This window comes from Dermacentor andersoni, chromosome 8, assembly GCF_023375885.2.
Source record: "Dermacentor andersoni chromosome 8, qqDerAnde1_hic_scaffold, whole genome shotgun sequence".
NCBI lineage: Eukaryota > Metazoa > Arthropoda > Arachnida > Ixodida > Ixodidae > Dermacentor > Dermacentor andersoni.
In genome coordinates this window covers 21,434,420-21,456,563 of record NC_092821.1, presented here as the reverse complement: position 1 = coordinate 21,456,563, position 22,144 = coordinate 21,434,420, and the positions used below count along the sequence as shown (strand labels likewise).

Here is a 22,144-nt window from a genome sequence, read left to right as displayed (position 1 = left end):
ATATAGCTGCGAATTTCGATGTGCTCAAATCAACACTACTTTACATCCTAAATGAAACATTAAAAACCGGTCAGATACATGAAAACATGAAAGTTACCATTGTGAGACTTCTTTATAAGAAAGGATCTCGAAAACTTTACGAGAATTACTGACCAATTTCAATTCTTTCGTCTTTGGGAAGCATATTGGAAAAAATAGTCTATTTTAATATGGCCTCATTCTGTGAAAAGTTTAGCCTTATTACCCAGCGCAGTTTGGCTTTCGCCCGGGACAGAGTACTGTGGGTCTGTTGGAAGATTTTAACGACTATATCTGTAACGAAATCGATAAAAACAATGTTGTTTTGACTCTTTTCTTTGATTTATAACGAGCATTTGACACATTAGATCATGTACAGTTACTATCAAAACTAAGCAGATGTGGTTTCAGAGGCCCGTATTACTAATTTTTTAAAAATTATTTAACAGGTAGACGACAGTGTGTCCGTGTGGCGGAGTCCTATAGTTCTTTATTGCGTGTTAAATCGGGGGTACCGCAAGGGTCCGTATTGGGACCGCTTTTGTTTAACATTTACATGAATGATCTTGCTTGCTTACCACTAAAATCAAAAATTTATTTATACGCTGATGACACGGCTTTGGTTGTATCGAACAAACTTTCGAGCGAAGCCGCTAAAGTGTTACAGTATGATGTCTGTAAACTACTTGATTGGTTCATTAATAACAAAATGTTCATTAATAAATCGAAGACTAATATGATGTGTTTTCACTGCCCATATAAAGCAGTCACGGATATTTCCCCTGTTTATCTCCACACCAGTGACTGCCTTGCATACTCATGTCCTCCGGTAGCTCTGGTAAATAGAACAAAATACCTGGGGCTACACTTCGACGACACATTGTCATGGAATGTCCACATTCAAGAGCTCGCAAAGCGCTTACGTGCTGTGTGCGCTCATTTGTATGCCCTAAAATCTTTCTGTGATGTAAATATTCGTAAAATGGTTTACAAGGCACTTGGGGAATCGATCATAAAGTACGGAATAAATATTTATGGCTTTGCTTCTTCTAGTAGACTTAATATAATTATCCGCATCCTAAAAAAAATTGCCTATAGCCTCTCGCATGGCACACTTGGTCACGGAGAAGATCTCTTGCTGAGCATGTACCAGTCAGACATGTTGTTTGTCGAGCGACAAGTTTTGTTCGACGCCATGTGCAAAAGTTATTTTTCTGTTAAATTCAAAAACTTGAACGTGAAATCTCGCAGCTTACGTCAGACAGAAAAATATGTGGTACCTCGCGTGTACACAAACTACGGCAAGAGAACTCGTGCTTTCTACGTGGCGGTTAATTTTAATAAATTGAAGGAGAATGATATCGCGGGAACATTTAAACAAATAAAATCACATTTAAGGTCATGGGTGATACGTAATGTCCATATTCTTTGATGTTTTCTTCGGGATTTGAAGCATGCGAACCTGATTGCGAAGTCATCTCTAATGTCAATGTGTACTTTTTTTTTCCCTGTTGATGCAATAATTTCTTTTGTTCAAATAATATCTTTTGTTCACTTTTGCAATATCATTTTTCTCCTATATTCTCTTTATTCATTTATTTGTACACATATCAGTACTACCAGCTGACTGCCCAGCCTCGCACACAAGCAATGTTGCTTATGCGGGCTGGATCTGTAACAATGACATGACTGGATGTAATAAAGATTATTATTATTATTATTATTATCATCGTTGAGCCTGTTTCCGCGGCCAAAAGTGGCCGCTGTCGCTGCTCCACTGGAGCCCATGATTCTGCCGACCGCTCAGCTCGGCTGCCGGAAGCAGAATGGCCGAGTGAGAGCAATGGCGTGGCCAACCAAAAGACAAGGGCGAGTCATTTTCCGTGCGCGTAGGCGGCGACGGCCAAGAGAGAGGGATGCCTACGTGGATCACGTAAGAACATAAAATGTAAAAAATAAGGAAGGTAGCCGTCGGGATATGCATAAAAAGAAACATCGTGGCCCGCGCAGGGATCCTACCTACGACCTTCGCGTTATTAGCACGACGCTCTACCCGACTGAGCTTGCAGGCCGATTGAGAGCTATGAAGCGGCCAAACAAAAGACAAGGGCGAGTCATTTTCCGTGCGCGTAGGCGGTGACGGCGAAGAGAGAGGGATGCGTACGTGGATCACGTAAGAAAATAAAATGTAAAAAATAAGGAAAGTAGCGGTCTGGATATGCATAAAAAGAAACATCGTGGCCTGCACAGGGATCCTACCTACGACCTTGGCGTTATTAGCACGACGCTCTAACCGACTGAACTAGCAGGCCGAGTGAGAGCTATGGCGCGGCCAACCAATAGACAAGGGCGAGTCATTTTCCGTGCGCGTAGGCGGCGACGGCGAAGGAAGAGGGATGCGTACGTGGATCACGTAAGAAAATAAAATGTAAAAAATAAGAAAGGTAGCGGTCGGGATATGCATAAAAAGAAACATCGTGGCCTGCGCAGGGATCCTGCCTACGACCTTCGCGTTATTAGCACGACGCTCTAACCGACTGAGCTAGCAGGCCGAAAGAGAGCTATGGCGCGGCCAACCAAAAGACAAGGGTGAGTCATTTTCCGTGCGCGTAGGCGGCGACGGCGAAGAGAGAGGGATGCGTACGTGGCTCACGTAAGAAAATAAAATATAAAAAATAACGAAGGCAGCCGTCGGGACATGCATAAAAAGAAACATCGTGGCGTGCGCAGGGATCCTACCTACGACCTTCGCGTTATTAGCACGACGCTCTAACCGACTGAGGTAGCAGGCCGAGTGAGAGCTATGGCACGGCCAACCAAAAGACAAGGGCGAGTCATTTTCCGTGCGCGTAGGCGGCGACGGCAAAGAGAGAGGGATGCCTATGTGGATCACGTAAGAAAATAAAATGTAAAAAACAAGGAAGGTAGCGGTCGGGATATGCATAGAAAGAAACATCGTGGCCTGCGCAGGGATCCTACCTACGACCTTCGCGTTATTAGCACGACGCTCTAACCGACTTAGCTAGCAGGCCGAGTGAGAGCTGTGGCGCGGCCAACCAAAAGACAAGGGCGAGTAATTTTCCGTGCGCGTAGGCGGCGACGGCGAAGAGAGAGGGATGCGTACGTGGATCACGTAAGAAAATAAAATGTAAAAAATAAGGAAGGTAGCCATCGGGATATGCATAAAAAGAAACATCGTGGCCTGCGCATTGATCCAAGCTACGACCTTCGCGTTATTTGCACGACGCTCTAACCGGCTGAGCTAGCAGGCCAAGTGAGAGCTATGGCGCGGCCAACCAAAAGACAAGGGCGAGTCATTTTCCGTGCGCGTAGGCGGCGACGGCGAAGAGAGAGGGATGCGTACGTGGATCATGTAAGAAAATAAAATGTAAAAAATAAGGTAGGTAGCCGTCGGGATATGCATAAAAAGAAATATCGTGGCCTGCACATTGATCCAAGCTACGACCTTCGCGTTATTTGCACGACGCTCTAACCGGCTGAGCTAGCAGGCCGAGTGAGAGCTATGGCGCGGCCAACCAAAAGACAAGGGCGAGTCACTTTCCGTGCGTGTAGGCGGCGACGGCCAAGAGAGAGGGATGCCTACGTGGATCACGTAAGACAATAAAATGTAAAAAATAAGGAAGGTAGCGGTCGGGATATGCATAAAAAGAAACATCGTGGCCTGCGCAGGGATCCTGCCTACGACATTGGCGTTATTAGCACGACGCTCTAACCGACTGAACTACCAGGCCGAGTGAGAGCTATAGCGCGGCCAACCAATAGACAAGGGCGAGTCATTTTCCGTGCCCGTAGGCGGCGACGGCGAAGGAAGAGGGATGCGTACGTGGATCACGTAATAAAATAAAATGTAAAAAATAAGAAAGGTAGCGGTCGGGATATGCATAAAAAGAAACATCGTGGCCTGCGCAGGGATCCTGCCTACGACCTTCGCGTTATTAGGACGACGCTCTAACCGACTGAGCTAGCAGGCCGAAAGAGAGCTATGGCGCGGCCAACCAAACGACAAGGGTGAGTCATTTTCCGTGCGCGTAGGCGGCGACGGCGAAGAGAGAGGGATGCGTACGTGGATCACGTAAGAAAATAAAATATAAAAAATAAAGAAAGCAGCCGTCGGGACATGCATAAAAAGAAACATCGTGGCGTGCGCAGGGATCCTACCTACGACCTTCGCGTTATTAGCACGACGCTCTAACCGACTGAGGTAGCAGGCCGAGTGAGAGCTATGGCGCGGCCAACCAAAAGACAAGGGCGAGTCATTTTCCGTGCGCGTAGACGGCGACGGCGAAGAGAGAGGGATGCCTATGTGGATCACGTAAGAAAATAAAATGTAAAAAATAAGGAAGGTAGCGGTCGGGATATGCATAGAAAGAAACATCGTGGCCTGCGCAGGGATCCTACCTACGACCTTCGCGTTATTAGCACGACGCTCTAACCGACTTAGCTAGCAGGCCGAGTGAGAGCTGTGGCGCGGCCAACCAAAAGACAAGGGCGAGTAATTTTCCGTGCGCGTAGGCGGCGACGGCGAAGAGAGAGGGATGCGTACGTGGATCACGTAAGAAAATAAAATGTAAAAAATAAGGAAGGTAGCCATCGGGATATGCATAAAAAGAAACATCGTGGCCTGCGCATTGATCCAAGCTACGACCTTCGCGTTATTTGCACGACGCTCTAACCGGCTGAGCTAGCAGGCCAAGTGAGAGCTATGGCGCGGCCAACCAAAAGACAAGGGCGAGTCATTTTCCGTGCGCGTAGGCGGCGACGGCGAAGAGAGAGGGATGCGTACGTGGATCATGTAAGAAAATAAAATGTAAAAAATAAGGTAGGTAGCCGTCGGGATATGCATAAAAAGAAATATCGTGGCCTGCACATTGATCCAAGCTACGACCTTCGCGTTATTTGCACGACGCTCTAACCGGCTGAGCTAGCAGGCCGAGTGAGAGCTATGGCGCGGCCAACCAAAAGACAAGGGCGAGTCACTTTCCGTGCGTGTAGGCGGCAAAAGCGAAGAGAGGGATGCGTACGTGGATCACGTATGAAAATAAAATGTAAAAAATAAGGAAAGTAGCGGTCGGGATATGCATAAAAAGAAACATCGTGGCCTGCGCATTGATCCAAGCTACGACCTTCGCGTTATTTGCACGACGCTCTAACCGGCTGAGCTAGCAGGCCGCGCGGCCAACCAAAAGACAAGGGCGAGTCATTTTCCGTGCGCGTAGCCGGCGACGGCGAAGAGAGAGGGATGCGTACGTGGATCATGTAAGAAAATAAAATGTAAAAAATAAGGAAGGTAGCCGTCGGGATATGCATAAAACGAAACGTCGTGGCCTGCGCAGGGATCCTGCCTACAACCTTGGCGTTATTAGCCCGACGCTATAACCGACTGAGCTTGCAGGCCGATTGAGAGCTATGAAGCGGCCAACCAAAAGACAAGGGCGAGTCATTTTCCGTGCGCGTAGGCGGTGACGGCGAGGAGAGAGGGATGCGTACGTGGATCACGTAAGAAAATAAAATGTAAAAAAATAAGGAAGGTAGCCGTCGGGATATACACAAAAAGAAACATCGCGGCCTGCGCAGGGATCGAACCTACGACCTCCGCGTTATTAGCACGACGCTCTAACCGACTGAGCTAGCAGGCAAAGTTAGAGCAATGGCGCGGCCAACCAAAAGACAAGGGCGAGTCACTTTCCGTGCGTGTAGGCGGTGACGGCGAGGAGAGAGGGATGCGTACGTGGATCACGTAAGAAAATAAAATGTAAAAAAATAAGGAAGGTAGCCGTCGGGATATGCACAAAAAGAAATATCGCGGCCTGCGCAGGGATCGAACCTACGACCTCCGCGTTATTAGCACGACGCTCTAACCGACTGAGCTAGCAGGCAAAGCGAGAGCTATGGAGCGGCCAACCAAAAGACAAGGGCGAGCAATTTTCCGTGCGCGAAGGCGGCGACGGCGAACAGAGAGGGATGCGTACGTGCATCACGTAAGAAAATAAAATGTAAAAAATAAGGAAGGTAGCGGTCGGGATATGCATCTAAAGAAATATCGTGGCCTGCACATTGATCCAAGCTACGACCTTCGCGTTATTTTCACGACGCTCTAACCGGCTGAGCTAGCAGCCCGAGTGAGAGCTATGGCGCGGCCAACCAAAAGACAAGGGCGAGTCACTTTCCGTGCGCGTAGGCGGCGACGGCGAAGAGAGAGGGATGCCTACGTGGATCACGCAAGAAAATAAAATGTAAAAAATAAGGAAGGTAGCAGTCGGGATATGCATAAAAAGAAATATCGTGGCCTGCGCAGGGATCCTACCTACGACCTTCGCGTTATTAGCACGACGCTCTAACCGACTGAGCTAGCAGGCCGAGTGAGAGCTATGGCGCGGCCAACCAAAAGACAAGGGCGAGTAATTTTCCGTGCGCGTAGGCGGCGACGGCGAAGAGAGAGGGATGCGTACGTGGATCACGTAAGAAAATAAAATTAAAAAATAAGGAAGGTAGCCATCGGGATATGCATAAAAAGAAATATCGTGGCCTGCACATTGATCCAAGCTACGACCTTCGCGTTATTTGCACAACGCTCTAACCGGCTGAGCTAGCAGGCCGAGTGAGAGCTATGGCGCGGCCAACCAAAAGACAAGGGCGAGTCCCTTTCCGTGCGTGTAGGCGGCGACGGCCAAGAGAGAGGGATGCCTACGTGGATCACGTAAGAAAATAAAATGTTAAAAATAAGGAAGCTAGCGGTCGGGATATGCATAAAAAGAAACATCGTGGCCTGCGCAGGGATCCTGCCTACGACATTGGCGTTATTAGCACGACGCTCTAACCGACTGAGCTTGCAGGCCGATTGAGAGCTATGAAGCGGCCAACCAAAAGACAAGGGCGAGTCATTTTCCGTGCGCGTAGGCGGTGACGGCGAAGAGAGAGGGATGCCTACGTGGATCACGTAAGAAAATAAAATGTAAAAAATAAGGAAGGTAGCGGTCGGGATATGCATAAAAAGAAACATCGTGGCCTGCGCAGGGATCCTGCCTACGACCTTCGCATTGTTAGCACGACGCTCTAACCGACTGAGCTAGCAGGCTGAATGAGAGCTATGGCGCGGCCAACCAAAAGACAGGGGCGCGTCATTTTCCGTGTGCGTAGGCGGCGACGGCGAAGAGAGAGGGATGCGTACGTGGATCACGTAAGAAAATAAAATGTAAAAAATAAGGAAGGTAGCCATCGGGATATGCATAAAAAGAAACATCGTGGCCTGCGCATTGGTCCAAGCTACGACCTTCGCGTTATTTGCACGACGCTCTAACCGGCTGAGCTAGCAGGCCGCGCGGCCAACCAAAAGACAAGGGCGAGTCATTTTCCGTGCGCGTAGCCGGCGACGGCGAAGTGAGAGGGATGCGTACGTGGATCATGTAAGAAAATAAAATGTAAAAAATAAGGAAGGTAGCCGTCGGGATATGCATAAAACGAAACGTCGTGGCCTGCGCAGGGATCCTACCTACGACCTTCGCGTTATTAGCACGACGCTCTAACCGACTGAGCTAGCAGGCCGATTGAGAGCTATGGCGCGGCCAACCAAAAGACAAGGGCGAGTCATTTTCCGTGCGCGTAGGCGGCAAAAGCGAAGAGAGTGGGATGCGTACGTGGATCACGTATGAAAATAAAATGTAAGAAATAAGGAAAGTAGCGGTCGGGATATGCATAAAAAGAAACATCGTGGCCTGCGCAGGGATCCTGCCTACGACCTCCGCGTTATTAGCACGACGCTCTAACCGACTGAGCTAGCAGGCAAAGTGAGAGCTATGGTGCGGCCAACCAAAAGACAAGGGCGAGCAATTTTCCGTGCGCGTAGGCGGCGACGGCGCACAGAGAGGGATGCGTACGTGGATCACGTAAGAAAATAAAATGTAAAAAATAAGGAAGGCAGCGGTCGGGATATGCATGAAAAGAAACATCGTGGCCTGCGCATTGATCCAAGCTACGACCTTCGCGTTATTTGCACGACGCTCTAACCGGCTGAGGTAGCAATCCGAGTGAGAGCAATGGCGCGGGCAACCAAAAGACAAGGGCGAGTCACGTTCCGTGTGTGTAGGCGGCGACGGCGAAAAGAGAGGGATGCCTACGTGGATCACGTAAGAAAATAAAATGTAAAAAATTAGGAAGGTAGCCATCGGGATATGCATAAAAAGAAATATCGTGGCCTGCACATTGATCCAAGCTACGACCTTCGCGTTATTTGCACGACGCTCTAACCGGCTGAGCTAGCAGGCCGAGTAAGAGCTATGGCGCGGCCAACCAAAAGACAAGGGCGAGTCACTTTCCGTGCGTGTAGGCGGTGACGGCCAAGAGAGAGGGATGCCTACGTGGATCACGTAAGAAAATAAAATGTAAAAAATAAGGAAGGTAGTGGTCGGGATATGCATAAAAAGAAACATCGTGGCCTGCGCAGGGATCCTGCCTACGACCTTGGCGTTATTAGCACGACGCTCTAACCGACTGAGCTTGCAGGCCGATTGAGAGCTATGAAGCGGCCAACCAAAAGACAAGGGCGAGTCATTTTCCGTGCGCGTAGGCGGTGACGGCGAAGAGAGAGGGATGCCTACGTGGATCACGTAAGAAAATAAAATGTAAAAAATAAGGAAGGTAGCGGTCGGGATATGCATAAAAAGAAACATCGTGGCCTGCGCAGGGATCCTGCCTACGACCTTCGCGTTATTAGCACGGCGCTCTAACCGACTGAGCTAGCAGGCCGAGTGAGAGCTATGGCGCGGCCAACCAAAAGACAGGGGCGCGTCATTTTCCGTGCGCGTAGGCGGCGACGGCGAAGAGAGAGGGATGCGTACGTGGATCACGTAGGAAAATAAAATGTAAAAAATAAAAAAGGTAGCCGTCGGGATATGCATAAAAAGAAACACCGTGGCCTGCGCAGGGATCCTACCTACGACCTTCGCGTTATTAGCACGACGCTCTAACCGACTGAGCTAGCAGGCCGAGTGAGAGCTATGAAGCGGCCAACCAAAAGACAAGGGCGAGTCATTTTCCGTGCGTGTAGGCGGTGACGGCGAAGAGAGAGGGATGCGTACGTGGATCACGTAAGAAAATAAAATGTAAAAAATAAGGAAGGTAGCCAGCGGGATATGCATAAAAAGAGACATCGGGGCCTGCGCATTGATCCAAGCTACGACCTTCGCGTTATTTGCACGACGCTCTAACCGGCTGAGCTAGCAGGCCGCGCGGCCAAACAAAAGACAAGGGCGAGTCATTTTCCGTGCGCGTAGGCGGCAAAAGCGAAGAGAGTGGGATGCGTACGTGGATCACGTATGAAAATAAAATGTAAAAAATAAGGAAGGTAGCCATCGGGATATGCATAAAAAGAAATATCGTGGCCTGCACATTGATCCAAGCTACGACCTTCGCGTTATTTGCACGACGCTCTAACCGGCTGAGCTAGCAGGCCGAGTGAGAGCTATGGCGCGGCCAACCAAAAGACAAGGGCGAGTCACTTTCCGTGCGTGTAGGCGGTGACGGCCAAGAGAGAGGGATGCCTACGTGGATCACATAAGAAAATAAAATGTAAAAAATAAGGAAGGTAGCGGTCGGGATATGCATAAAAAGAAACATCGTGGCCTGCGCAGGGATCCTGCCTACGACCTTCGCGTTATTAGCACGGCGCTCTAACCGACTGAGCTAGCAGGCCGAGTGAGAGCTATGGCGCAGCCAACCAAAAGACAGGGGCGCCTCATTTTCCGTGCGCGTAGGCGGCGACGGCGAAGAGAGAGGGATGCGTACGTGGATCACGTAAGAAAATAAAATGTAAAAAATAAAAAAGGTAGCCGTCGGGATATGCATAAAAAGAAACACCGCGGCCGGCGCAGGGATCCTACCTACGACCTTCGCGTTATTAGCACGACGCTCTAACCGACTGAGCTAGCAGGCCGAGTGAGAGCTATGAAGCGGCCAACCAAAAGACAAGGGCGAGTCATTTTCCGTGCGTGTAGGCGGTGACGGCGAAGAGAGAGGGATGCGTACGTGGATCACGTAAGAAAATAAAATGTAAAAAATAAGGAAGGTAGCCATCGGGATATGCATAAAAAGAAACATCGTGGCCTGCGCATTGATCCAAGCTACGACCTTCGCGTTATATGCACGACGCTCTAACCGACTGAGCTAGCAGGCCGATTTTTTTTTTTTCCTTTATTGCCGTTTTGGACGCATAACACAAAGTAGCATGATAAAACACTTCAGCCACACTTGGGCTGACGCGAGTGGCGCTAAAATCTTTTCAATTGGACTAATTCATCAAGTAGTGGTATCCACTCTGGTGGATCAGTCCGTGCCCTGAAACATTCTCGTAGATAAAGAACACTTTCGATGAAGTTTTCACGTGTGGTACTGGTATTTATGTCTGCATGTCGCACCTGCATTCGCGTTTTCCACAGACTGTGGAGGCCAAGGAGCATGATTAAGTCGTAGGGCACTTCTTCACTATCAACTGGTAAGTACCGGATGCCGTAAGGATTTAAAGGGAGTTCCTTTTTAATCGTCCTCTGAAGGACATCCCAGTAAAAAATGGGATCCCAACATTCTAGGAAGACATGTTCCACTGTCTCGGGCTTCCTGCATAACAAGCAGTTTGTTGTCCATGGCACGAATAGCCCTTTATCATGCAGCCAGGTTTTAACAGGCAGCGTACCGGAATGCAGTTTAAAAAAAAAGGTTTTGACAACTGGTCTAACGGGCATGTTCTTAATTCTTTTTAAAATATCTTGCCCTGGGCCTCCAAAGTGTGGTGTCCGATAAATGGGTACCGGCAACATCACGTCAACCAACGCTTTGTACAGCTTTTTCTTATTAATATTGCATAGGTACTCAGGGCTGAAACGTACTTCCAACATCTTGTACGACAGAACAACCTCGCGCAAGTATCCTGTCACGGCACCACACATGTTATCACAGGAGACCAGCCTTCCAGGGAGCAGTCTCTGTAGGCGTACTTGCATAACAGTTCTTAGAAAGGGATCACTTTGATCACGCAAAAACATAAATCGCGAGACCACTTGACGCAAAAAAAGATGCGCCAGGCCAAGGCCTCCGCTTTTAACGGAAACAAACAGGTTAGTTCGGCTGGTTCTTTCCCAGGTGGACGCCCAAACAAAAACAGCAAAAACACGATGCATTTTTTGAATAGCTGTTCGGGTCGCACACAGCACATTCATGACATACCAGAGCTTCGAAATCAAAAAGACATTACAGATAGAGGCACGGGAAAACATTGATAGCTGTCTTCCTTGCCACGCGACCGCTTTCTCTTTCATTCTCGAAGTTTCTTCTTTCCAGTACGAGCTGGGATCCCGATAACAATCCAGAGGTACTCCTAGATACCGCGTTGGCAAGGTGGACCATCGAAGCCGAGAAAAACAACCCGGTGTTACGTCCCATTCGCCATGCCAAAAACCGGAACTTTTTCCCCAATTGATCTGACTTCCAGTCTGAGCGCAGAATTTTTCAATCACAATTGTCGCTTCACAGATGCTCTGTCTATCAGCGCAAAAAACCGCTATATCGTCAGCATACGCGAGTACTTTCACGTGTGATGACTGCAGTCTGTAACCTGAAATTCGGTCAGAGTTGATAATTGCCATGCATAGTGGCTCTAAATACACTGCGAAAAGCAAGGGGGAAAGCGGGCATCCCTGTCTTACTGAAGAACGTACAGGAAGTTTGTCAGTGAGATCGCCATTAACTATAATGCGGGTCGTACAGTTCTTGTAGGCCATTTTTACGCCCTCTACTATAATGTCACCTAGTTTGGAGTGTTCCAGGATGGAAAAAAGGATTTCGTGGGAGACGCAGTCAAAGGCTTTCGCCAAGTCGAGCTGCATCATTGCTATCTGACCGCCAACTGCATCGACACATTCTAATACGTTGCGTGCGACATGTATATTTGTAGCGATGCTACGGCCTTTAATTCCACACGTCTGATGAGACCCTACCAATTTCGTGATCACAGACTGCAGTCTTTTTGCTAGAACCTTCATAAATACTTTGTAGTCGACGTTGGTGAGACTAATCGGTCGATATGACCCCACCAACAGTCGTTCTTCCGGATCATCAGTCTTGGGAATTAGAACGATGTGGGACGTATTGAAAGACAATGGAACCTGTTTGCGCTCATAAGCCTCAGTTATCACATGGAGCATGCACTGTGCAACAGGAAGCTTAAAGGTTTTATAAAAGGCCGCACTTAGCCCATCTGGTCCAGGAGCTTTCCCAGATGGTAGGTCGTCTATTGCTTTTTCTATCTCCTGTAAAGTTATAGGCAGTTCAAGACGTTCCTTAATTTCATCATCTAGTCTTGGCACCAGCCTCAAGAAGTCTACATGGAAGCCTTCTATGGTCTCGAGCTTATTGCTAAGAAGTTCTGTGAAATGTTCGGCTATAGCACACTGAATGTCTCTCGCATCTTCCGAAGTCCGGCCGTCAAATCGGATGCTCCTAATTTCTTTCTGGCAAGCGTATCTTTTCTCGTCTGATAGCGCTCGTTTTGTCGGCGTTTCGCCAGCCCACAATTTTTCAGACCTTGCGCGTATGACGGCGGCCCCATACCTATCGGCGTCGATTCTTTCGAGCTGGCATTTCACTTCCGGTATTTCTTTCGTGAAAGTTCCCGGCGCGCTATTTTCCATGCTCAGCATCCATTCAAGTTGCCCGTTCATTTCTTTTTCTTTTTCTTTCTCTTTATAGCGAGCCACGCTGCTCTTTTCTATTGCTTTCATTTTTACCCACTCTTTGAACCCCTCCCATTCAGTTGCAAAACTAGCTGGCTGCGCGTCTAGCAGTTTGTCTAGCTTGGTCTTTACTTGCATAATGAACCCTTCATCCTCCAAAAGCTTTCTGTTCAATTTCCATAAGTGCCAGTTAAAGCGCAATTTCCTGCCCTTCATTCCTAAAGTCATGCTCACGAGGCAATGATCACTGAAAGGCACAGGTTTAACGTCATAATTTGAGCATAGCGGCATAAGATCGACAGATACATACATTGTGTCTAGTCTCGCATGGCTCTCCCGCTGAAAGTGCGTGTATTCTGGGTGGGTCCCAGTGGAAAACACATCGCCAACATCCTCGAGACCATACTCATGCAGAAAAGTATTCAAAACTTCAGAGCTCTTGTCTCTCAGTGGCCTAAACTTCACTCTGTCAGCTGCGGCGCACACACAGTTGAAGTCTCCCAGTACAAGCAAAAACTTGTCGCCATTCAACCATGGCTCAAGTGATTCAAAGAAAATTTTACGCTCGCTTTCTACATTAGGAGCATATACACAAACAATTCGCCACCAAAAATTCGAAAATGTGAAATCAGCAATCAAAAGGCGACCACTTGGGCATGCAAATACAGACTCTACGTTCACTCTTAACGTCTTGCGTATGAGTACAAGGCACCCACCTGACGTCCCAACAGAATGACAAACGCACATATGAAAGTTTGCTTGAAAGGAAGACACCATGCGGTCAGTGTGCTCTTGGCTCTCTATTTTCGACTCTTGTAAAGCAATTATGTCAATATCGTTATCCAGAAGAAGGCGATTAAGCTGGTATTGTCGCCTTCTTGCTCCCAGACCTCTGACGTTCAAAGTCGCAACTCGAAGTGGAGCAATAAGATTAAAAGCCATGTCTTAGAAGAAGAAGCGCCTCTATCCGCATGGTGCCTACCTTCATGGTTGACGTAGCCTTCCTCACGACTGCCAGGACCTCTTGACACCGGTCGACCAACACAACCGGCGCTGACACCGACCAGGACACTGTGTTACTACGGAGGCTGTTTCCCCGCCTTCCGCGGGTCGGCCGGAAGGGTCGGCCGCGGTTTTAAAGACGAGCGTCTCACTCCCCCTGCCTTCGGCGGAGGCTCATCGCCGCTACCGCCTGGCTGCAGCTTGACGTCTCCGCTTTCTTCATGCGGACGTTTTCCAGCAATGGTGCTCGCCGCTTCCTGGTTCGTCTCCATGGTATCAATGCCGGGGGTCTCCACGCTGCTTTCTTTAGCGTCCGCGGCTTTCGCCGCCTCCTTTGCCTTGTCATCGTCGTCCTGTTCAGGCTTATGCTGCGCCTGTACACTACCATCTGTTGCGCCGGAGGGCCCCGCCTTCTGCTTCACCAGAGTCGTGAACGATGGCTGAGTATGGCGCTGTGGTTGTCCACCCACACGGGCTGCTTCCTCAGCATCCGTCTCGTCCATCAGCATCTCGGACGAGTCCTCGCTGGTTCCCGGGCCTGTAATGCTCGCGTAAGTGCGAGTACACTGGTCTTCTTCGTGCCCGAAGCGTCGGCAGATTCCGCAACGCGGGACTCGACATTCCTTGCGGATGTGGCCCGTACCGCGACACCGAAGGCACAGCGGGGGTCTGCCTGGTACCACGACAAGCGCCAACTCACCGCCAACGCTCAGCTGGTGTGGCAAGTCATCCAACTTCACGCCCGCTTTCAACTTGAGGGTGACAAGCCGGGTGGTTGATCCCTTCTCTGTCATACCTTGCACACGCCAGCGCTCCCGGGCTACTTCGGTAACTTTTCCATAGGGCGCAAAGGCGACACGCACGTCCTCATCAGGCACATTGTGTAGAAGCCAGTGGAGCTTCAGTCGAACGTCCTGGTTCGCCGGGTCAATCACCAGACAGCGCCGGTTTTTTACACGCAGCTCCCCGATGCTCGAGATCTTCTTCACCGCGTCCGCGTCCTTGAAGGTGATAGCCCAGACATGGCTCATGCGATACGCCCCCAGGGCGATAACATCCGGAAGAAGCGAATGCGGTGCCAATGCGTCACGGAAATCTTCAATCCGGTACGGTCGCGCCGTGATATCAGCGTGCAAAAAAACTGTATTTAAAACATAACGACCTGTTGGCAGACCTGGCAGAACAACTTGGTAGGTGCCCTCCTGTTCCATCGTCCTGTTTCCGCGGCCAGAATAGGCCGCTGTAGCCGCTCCAACGGAGCCCGTCATCATGCGTCCGTCACGCTCGGTGGCCGGAAGCAGATGAGCTAGCAGGCCGAGTGACAGGTATGGCGCGGCCAACCAAAAGACAAGGGCGAGTCACTTTCCGTGCGCGTAGGCGGCGACGGCGGAGAGAGAGGGATGCCTACGTGGATCACGCAAGAAAATAAAATGTAAAAAATAAGGAAGGTAGCGGTCGGGATATGCATAAAAAGAAATATCGTGGCCTGCGCAGGGATCCTAGCTACGACCTTCGCGTTATTAGCACGACGCTCTAACCGACTGAGCTAGCAGGCCGAGTGAGAGCTATGGCGCGGCCAACCAAAAGACAAGGGCGAGTAATTTTCCGTGCGCGTAGGCGGCGACGGCGAAGAGAGAGGGATGCGTACGTGGATCACGCAAGAAAATAAAATGTAAAAAATAAGGAAGGTAGCAGTCGGGATATGCATAAAAAGAAATATCGTGGCCTGCGCCGGGATCCTACCTACGACCTTCGCGTTATTAGCACGACGCTCTAACCGATTGAGCTAGCAGGCCGAGTGAGAGCTATGGCGCGGCCAACCAAAAGACAAGGGCGAGTAATTTTCCGTGCGCGTAGGCGGCGACGGCGAAGAGAGAGGGATGCGTACGTGGATCACGTAAGAAAATAAAATTAAAAAATAAGGAAGGTAGCTATCGGGATATGCATAAAAAGAAATATCGTGGCCTGCACATTGATCCAAGCTACGACCTTCGCGTTATTTGCACAACGCTCTAACCGGCTGAGCTAGCAGGCCGAGTGAGAGCTATGGCGCGGCCAACCAAAAGACAAGGGCGAGTCCCTTTCCGTGCGTGTAGGCGGCGACGGCCAAGAGAGAGGGATGCCTACGTGGATCACGTAAGAAAATAAAATGTAAAAAATAAGGAAGGTAGCGGTCGGGATATGCATAAAAAGAAACATCGTGGCCTGCGCAGGGATCCTGCCTACGACATTGGCGTTATTAGCACGACGCTCTAACCGACTGAGCTTGCAGGCCGATTGAGAGCTATGAAGCGGCCAACCAAAAGACAAGGGCGAGTCATTTTCCGTGCGCGTAGGCGGTGACGGCGAAGAGAGAGGGATGCCTACGTGGATCACGTAAGAAAATAAAATGTAAAAAATAAGGAAGGTAGCGGTCGGGATATGCATAAAAAGAAACATCGTGGCCTGCGCAGGGATCCTGCCTACGACCTTCGCATTGTTAGCACGACGCTCTAACCGACTGAGCTAGCAGGCCGAGTGAGAGCTATGGCGCGGCCAACCAAAAGACAGGGGCGCGTCATTTTCCGTGTGCGTAGGCGGCGATGGCGAAGAGAGAGGGATGCGTACGTGGATCACGTAAGAAAATAAAATGTAAAAAATAAGGAAGGTAGCCATCGGAATATGCATAAAAAGAAACATCGTGGCCTGCACAGGAATCCAACTACGACCTTGGCGTTATTAGCACGACGCTCTAACCGACTGAGCTAGCAGGCCGAGTGAGAGCTATGGCGCGGCCAACCAAAAGACAAGGGCGAGTCATTTTCCGTGCGTGTAGGCGGCGACGGCCAAGAGAGAGGGATGCCTACGTGGATCACGTAAGAAAATAAAATGTAAAAAATAAGGAAGGTAGCGGTCGGGATATGCATAAAAAGAAACATCGTGGCCTGCGCAGGGATCCTGCCTACGACATTGGCGTTATTAGCACGACGCTCTAACCGACTGAGCTTGCAGGCCGATTGAGAGCTATGAAGCGGCCAACCAAAAGACAAGGGCGAGTCATTTTCCGTGCGCGTAGGCGGTGACGGCGAAGAGAGAGGGATGCCTACGTGGATCACGTAAGAAAATAAAATGTAAAAAATAAAAAAGGTAGCCATCGGGATATGCATAAAAAGAAACATCGTGGCCTGCGCAGGGATCCTACCTACGACCTTCGCGTTATTAGCACGACGCTCTAACCGACTGAGCTAGCAGGCCGAGTGAGAGCTATAAAGCGGCCAACCAAAAGACAAGGGTGAGTCATTTTCCGTGCGCGTAGGCGGTGACGGCGAAGAGAGAGGGATGCGTACGTGGATCACGTAAGAAAATAAAATGTAAAAAATAAGGGAAGTAGCGGTCGCGATATGCATAAAAAGAAACATCGTGGCCTGCGCAGGGATCGAACCTACGACCTTCGCGTTATTAGCACGACGCTCTAACCGACTGAGCTAGCAGGCCGATTGAGAGATATGGCGCGGCCAACCAAAAGACAAGGGCGAGTCATTTTCCGTGCGCGTAGGCGGCGACGGCGAAGAGAGAGGGATGCCTACGTGGATCACGTAAGAACATAAAATGTGAAAAATAAGGAAGGTTGCCATCGGGATATGCATAAAAAGAAACATCGTGGCCTGCGCATTGATCCAAGATACGACCTTCGTGTTATTTGCACGACGCTCTAACCGACTGAGCTAGCAGGCCGAGTGAGAGGTATGGCGCGGCCAACCAAAAGACAAGGGCGAGTCACTTTCCGTGCGCGTAGGCGGCGACGACGAAGAGAGAGGGATGCCTATGTGGATCACGCAAGAAAATAAAATGTAAAACATAAGGAAGGTAGCGGTCGGGATATGCATAAAAAGAAATATCGTGGCCTGCGCAGTGATCCTACCTACGACCTTCGCGTTATTAGCACGACGCTCTAACCGACTGAGTTAGCAGGCCGAGTGAGAGCTATGGCGCGGCCAACCAAAAGACAAGGGCGAGTAATTTTCCGTGCGCGTAGGCGGCGACGGCGAAGAGAGAGGGATGCGTACGTGGATCACGTAAGAAAATAAAATGTAAAAAATAAGGAAGGTAGCCATCGGGATATGCATAAAAAGAAATATCGTGGCCTGCACATTAATCCAAGCTACGACCTTCGCGTTATTTGCACGACGCTCTAACCGGCTGAGCTAGCAGGCCGAAAGAGAGCTATGGCGCGGCCAACCAAAAGACAAGGGCGAGTAACTTTCCGTGCGTGTAGGCGGCGACGGCCAAGAGAGAGGGATGCCTACGTGGATCACGTAAGAAAATAAAATGTAAAAAATAAGGAAAATAGCGGTCGGGATATGCATAAAAAGAAACATCGTGGCCTGCGCAGGGATCCTGCCTACGACCTTGGCTTTATTAGGACGACGCTCTAACCGACTGAGCTAGCAGGCCGAGTGAGAGCTATGGTGCGGCCAACCAAAAGACAAGGGCGCGTCATTTTCTGTGCGCGTAGGTGGCGACGGCGAAGAGAGAGGGATGCGTACGTGGATCAAGTAAGAAAATAAAATGTAAAAAATAAGGAAGCTAGCGGTCGGGATATGCATAAAAAGAAACATCGTGGCCTGCACAGGGATCCTTCCTACGACCTTCGCGTTATTAGCACGACGCTCTAACCGACCGAGCTGGCAGGCCGAGTGAGAGCTATGGCGCGGCCAACCAATAGACAAGGGCGAGTCATTTTCCGTGCGCGTAGGTAGCGACGGCGAAGAGAGAGGGATGCGTACGTGGATCACGTAAGAAAATAAAATGCAAGAAAATAAGGAAGGTAGCCATCGGCATATGCATAAAAAGAAACATCGTGGCCTGCGCAGAGATCGAACCTACGACCTTCGCGTTATTAGCACGACGCTCTAACCGACCGAGCTGGCAGGCCGAGTGAGAGCTATGGCGCGGCCAACCAAAAGACAAGGGCGCGTCATTTTCCGTGCGCGTAGGTGGCGACGGCGAAGAGAGAGGGATGCGTACGTGGATCACGTAAGAAAATAAAAAGTAAAAACTAAAAAAGGTAGCCGTCGGGATATGCACAAAAAGAAACATTGTGGCCTGTGCAGGGATCCTACCTACGACCTTCGCGTTATTAGCACGACGGTCTAACCGACTGAGCTAGCAGGCCGAGTGAGAGCTATGGCGTGGCCAACCAAAAGACAAGGGCGAGTCATTTTCCGTGCGCGTAGGCGGCGAAGAGAGAGGGATGCGTACGTGGATCACGTAAGAAAATAAAATGTAAAAAATAAGGAAAGTAGCCGTCGGGATATGCATAAAAAGAAACGTCGTGGCCCGCGCAGGGATCCTACCTACGAACTTCGCGTTATTAGCACGACGCTCTAACCGACTGAACTAGCAGGCCGATTGAGAGCTATGGCGCGGCCAACCAAAAGACAAGGGCGAGTCATTTTCCGTGCGCGTAGGCGGCAACGGCGAAGAGAGAGGGATGCGTACGTGGATCACGTATGAAAATAAAATGTAAAAAATAAGGAAAGTAGCGGTCGGGATATGCATAAAAAGAAACATTGTGGCCTGCGCAGGGATCCTGCCTACGACCTTCGCGTTATTAGCACGACGCTGTAACCGACTGAGTTACCAGGCCGAGTGAGAGCTATGGCGCGGCCAACCAAAAGACAAGGGCGAGTCATTTTCCGTTCGCGTAGGCGGCGACGGCGAAGAGAGAGGGATGCGTACGTGGATCACGTAAGAAAATAAAATGCAAGAAAATAAGGTAGCCATCGGCATATGCATAAAAAGAAACATCGTGGCCTGCGCAGGGATCGAACCTACGACCTTCGCGTTATTAGCACGACGCTCTAACCGACTGAGCTAGCAGGCCTTTTTTTTTTTTTTCCGGTTTTGCAACGACAATACACTTACAACACATGAAAAGTCAAGACTGGGTTACAATACAATTTGTCAACACATTGAGCTAAAAGCCATCAGTCGTCTTCTGACTGACGTTGTCACTTAAAATTCCTATAGTGTGACTAAGGTTTCTACCCTGGCTACCCAGGGAGAAAGACATTCTTTTGTTTTTTCCACTTCTACTAACCGAGCAATGCTCTCTCTAAAGTACAGCCTTGCTGGTCTTGCATCCGGTTCACAGTAGAAGCCAGTCATTCTTGAGCGCCATATACTGTGCAGGTCTGTCAGCATGATTAGATCGAAAGGTACACCTTCTTCGTTGTCTATCGCAAGGTACCTAATTCCATGCGTGTCTAGTGGGAATTCTTTTTTGTTTGTCCTCTGCAACACATCCCAGAAGAACACCGCTTCCCAACGGTGAAGGAAAACGTGGTCGATCGTTTTCGGCTTTTTGCAAATAATGCAGTGAGACCCCCATGGCATATAAAACCCACGCTCCTCTAAGAAGGTTCTTACAGGGAGAGTTCCGGTATGCAGTTTGAAAAAGAAAGTTTTTGCACTTGGTGCTACTTGCATTCTTTTAACCCGTTTGAGTACGTTCTGACCCAGGCCTGCACTGTATATCACCCTGTACAACGGGATTGGCAACACTATATCACATAAGTCTTTATACAGTTTCCTCTTTTTAACAGAATATAAATAATCATTAGAAAAACGCACACTCAAAAATCGCACACTCGCTACTACTTCCCGAAAATAACCTTGTGCCGTCCCCGTCAGGACTTGCGTGCTAATAACATATTCAGGTAGCAGTCGCCCTAATCTGGCCTGGCACACCGTTTGCAGAAATGGGTCGCTGACCTCGCGAAAAAAGAAAAGTCTATTAACTAATTGTTTGAAAAAAAGGTGTGCCAGTCCAAGTCCCCCACACTTCACACTCCTGAACAAATTTGTGCGACTGCACCTTTCCCACGTCGATCCCCACACAAAGGTCGCAAAAGCCCTATGAAGTTTCTGCGCATTTACCCTAGAACAGTGCATCACTTGTATCACATACCATAGCTTAGCCACAAAAAACAAGTTACACACGGTTGCCCTCGCAAACATAGAGAGATAATTCGCCCTCCAAGCATTCGCCCTTTCGCGTAAGAGTTCTGCTTGTTGCTGCCAGTAGTCATTATTATTTTTGTAGAACTCAAGTGGCACACCAAGGTACTTCACAGGCGTTTTCTGCCGTACAACATTGGCAAAAATGCCCGGGGTGAACGGCCACACGCCGTGCCAAAATCCCAGACACTTTCCCCAGTTTACTCGGCTTCCTGTAACGTCGCTGAAAAATTTAACACTTCGAATGGTTTCTTCAATGCCTTCGTAGTCAATACAACATACCGCCACATCATCGGCATATGCGAGCAGTTTTACCTCTGAAGATTGTAAACGAAAACCACGGATAGAATTATTTTCAATTATTGACAAACATAATGTTTCAATATATATACAAAACAAAAGTGGACTGATGGGACAGCCTTGACGCACGGAACGCTGCACTTTAATGGGGGCCCCCAATTCTTTGTTAATAATTAGTCTGGTAGAGCAGTTCCGATACGCCAGAGCTACACCATCCGTGATGACGGATCCGGCATTAATGTGTTCCAACACTGCAAACAAAATAGCATGCGCTACGCAATCAAATGCCTTCTCCAGATCCAATTGAAGTATGGCCACACACGCTTCAAGGGAGTCACAACATTCAAGAACTGAGCGCATCTTGTGAACATTCGTCGCAATAGTGCGACCCTTAATTCCACACGTTTGGTGTGGGCCGACTATGTCTTTAACAACCGACTGAAGTCTAGCTGCTAAGACTTTCATTAGTATCTTATAGTCTACATTTGTGAGTGCTATTGGTCTGTGTGATGTTACACTTTTCAACTTATCTACATCCTCTGTCTTCGGAATCAACACCGTGTGTCATTGACCGAAAGATGGCGGTAACGCCTTACCATCGTACGCTTCATTGAAAATTGCTACAAGTACTGCTGACAATTCCTTTTTAAACCGCTTGTACCACAGAGCGCAAAGCCCATCAGGGCCCGGTGACTTGCCAGGATTCAAACTGTCAATTGCGCGTTCCACTTCAAAAACAGTTATCGGCGTTTCTAATGCAACTTTTCTTTCTTCAGTCAGTTGAGGCATTCTTTTCAAGAAGTTCGTCTTAAACCGTTCTAGGTCCACCTGCCTAAATGCGAACAGATTTTCGTAGTGTTCAAAAAACGCACGTGCGATACTATCATTATCTGTAACTTCGTTACCACCCACCTCGATCACGTCAATATGATTACGTCGAGCGTCCGATTTTTCCAGTCCGAGCGCCCTTTTTGCGGGCGCCTCCCCTATCGCGAAGGATTCGGCTCGAGCACGACCTATCGCTCCGCGATAGCGTTCCTCATCATGCAGTTCAAGTTTCTGTTTAATATTCCGTATGTCGC

The 22,144-nt window shown here is 49.1% G+C and overlaps 15 non-coding genes across 15 annotated transcripts; all 15 read right to left on the bottom strand.

Moving 5' to 3' along the window:
* Positions 1-2,496: 2,496 nt before the first annotated feature.
* On the bottom strand, positions 2,497-2,570 carry TRNAI-AAU (transfer RNA isoleucine (anticodon AAU)). The gene has a single exon. It is a non-coding gene; the product is annotated as a tRNA-Ile (tRNA).
* A 406-nt stretch (positions 2,571-2,976) lies between these two features.
* Positions 2,977-3,050, bottom strand: TRNAI-AAU (transfer RNA isoleucine (anticodon AAU)). Its single transcript has one exon. It is a non-coding gene; the product is annotated as a tRNA-Ile (tRNA).
* Positions 3,051-4,416: 1,366 nt separating this feature from the next.
* Positions 4,417-4,490, bottom strand: TRNAI-AAU (transfer RNA isoleucine (anticodon AAU)). The gene has a single exon. It is a non-coding gene; the product is annotated as a tRNA-Ile (tRNA).
* A 1,111-nt stretch (positions 4,491-5,601) lies between these two features.
* On the bottom strand, positions 5,602-5,675 carry TRNAI-AAU (transfer RNA isoleucine (anticodon AAU)). The gene has a single exon. It is a non-coding gene; the product is annotated as a tRNA-Ile (tRNA).
* A 167-nt stretch (positions 5,676-5,842) lies between these two features.
* Positions 5,843-5,916, bottom strand: TRNAI-AAU (transfer RNA isoleucine (anticodon AAU)). The gene has a single exon. It is a non-coding gene; the product is annotated as a tRNA-Ile (tRNA).
* A 406-nt stretch (positions 5,917-6,322) lies between these two features.
* Positions 6,323-6,396, bottom strand: TRNAI-AAU (transfer RNA isoleucine (anticodon AAU)). The gene has a single exon. It is a non-coding gene; the product is annotated as a tRNA-Ile (tRNA).
* Positions 6,397-7,507: 1,111 nt separating this feature from the next.
* On the bottom strand, positions 7,508-7,581 carry TRNAI-AAU (transfer RNA isoleucine (anticodon AAU)). Its single transcript has one exon. It is a non-coding gene; the product is annotated as a tRNA-Ile (tRNA).
* A 1,366-nt stretch (positions 7,582-8,947) lies between these two features.
* TRNAI-AAU (transfer RNA isoleucine (anticodon AAU)) lies at positions 8,948-9,021 on the bottom strand. Its single transcript has one exon. It is a non-coding gene; the product is annotated as a tRNA-Ile (tRNA).
* Positions 9,022-9,893: 872 nt separating this feature from the next.
* On the bottom strand, positions 9,894-9,967 carry TRNAI-AAU (transfer RNA isoleucine (anticodon AAU)). Its single transcript has one exon. It is a non-coding gene; the product is annotated as a tRNA-Ile (tRNA).
* A 5,275-nt stretch (positions 9,968-15,242) lies between these two features.
* On the bottom strand, positions 15,243-15,316 carry TRNAI-AAU (transfer RNA isoleucine (anticodon AAU)). Its single transcript has one exon. It is a non-coding gene; the product is annotated as a tRNA-Ile (tRNA).
* Positions 15,317-15,482: 166 nt separating this feature from the next.
* TRNAI-AAU (transfer RNA isoleucine (anticodon AAU)) lies at positions 15,483-15,556 on the bottom strand. Its single transcript has one exon. It is a non-coding gene; the product is annotated as a tRNA-Ile (tRNA).
* A 1,364-nt stretch (positions 15,557-16,920) lies between these two features.
* Positions 16,921-16,994, bottom strand: TRNAI-AAU (transfer RNA isoleucine (anticodon AAU)). The gene has a single exon. It is a non-coding gene; the product is annotated as a tRNA-Ile (tRNA).
* A 166-nt stretch (positions 16,995-17,160) lies between these two features.
* On the bottom strand, positions 17,161-17,234 carry TRNAI-AAU (transfer RNA isoleucine (anticodon AAU)). Its single transcript has one exon. It is a non-coding gene; the product is annotated as a tRNA-Ile (tRNA).
* A 1,367-nt stretch (positions 17,235-18,601) lies between these two features.
* On the bottom strand, positions 18,602-18,675 carry TRNAI-AAU (transfer RNA isoleucine (anticodon AAU)). Its single transcript has one exon. It is a non-coding gene; the product is annotated as a tRNA-Ile (tRNA).
* Positions 18,676-19,552: 877 nt separating this feature from the next.
* TRNAI-AAU (transfer RNA isoleucine (anticodon AAU)) lies at positions 19,553-19,626 on the bottom strand. The gene has a single exon. It is a non-coding gene; the product is annotated as a tRNA-Ile (tRNA).
* Positions 19,627-22,144: the final 2,518 nt, after the last annotated feature.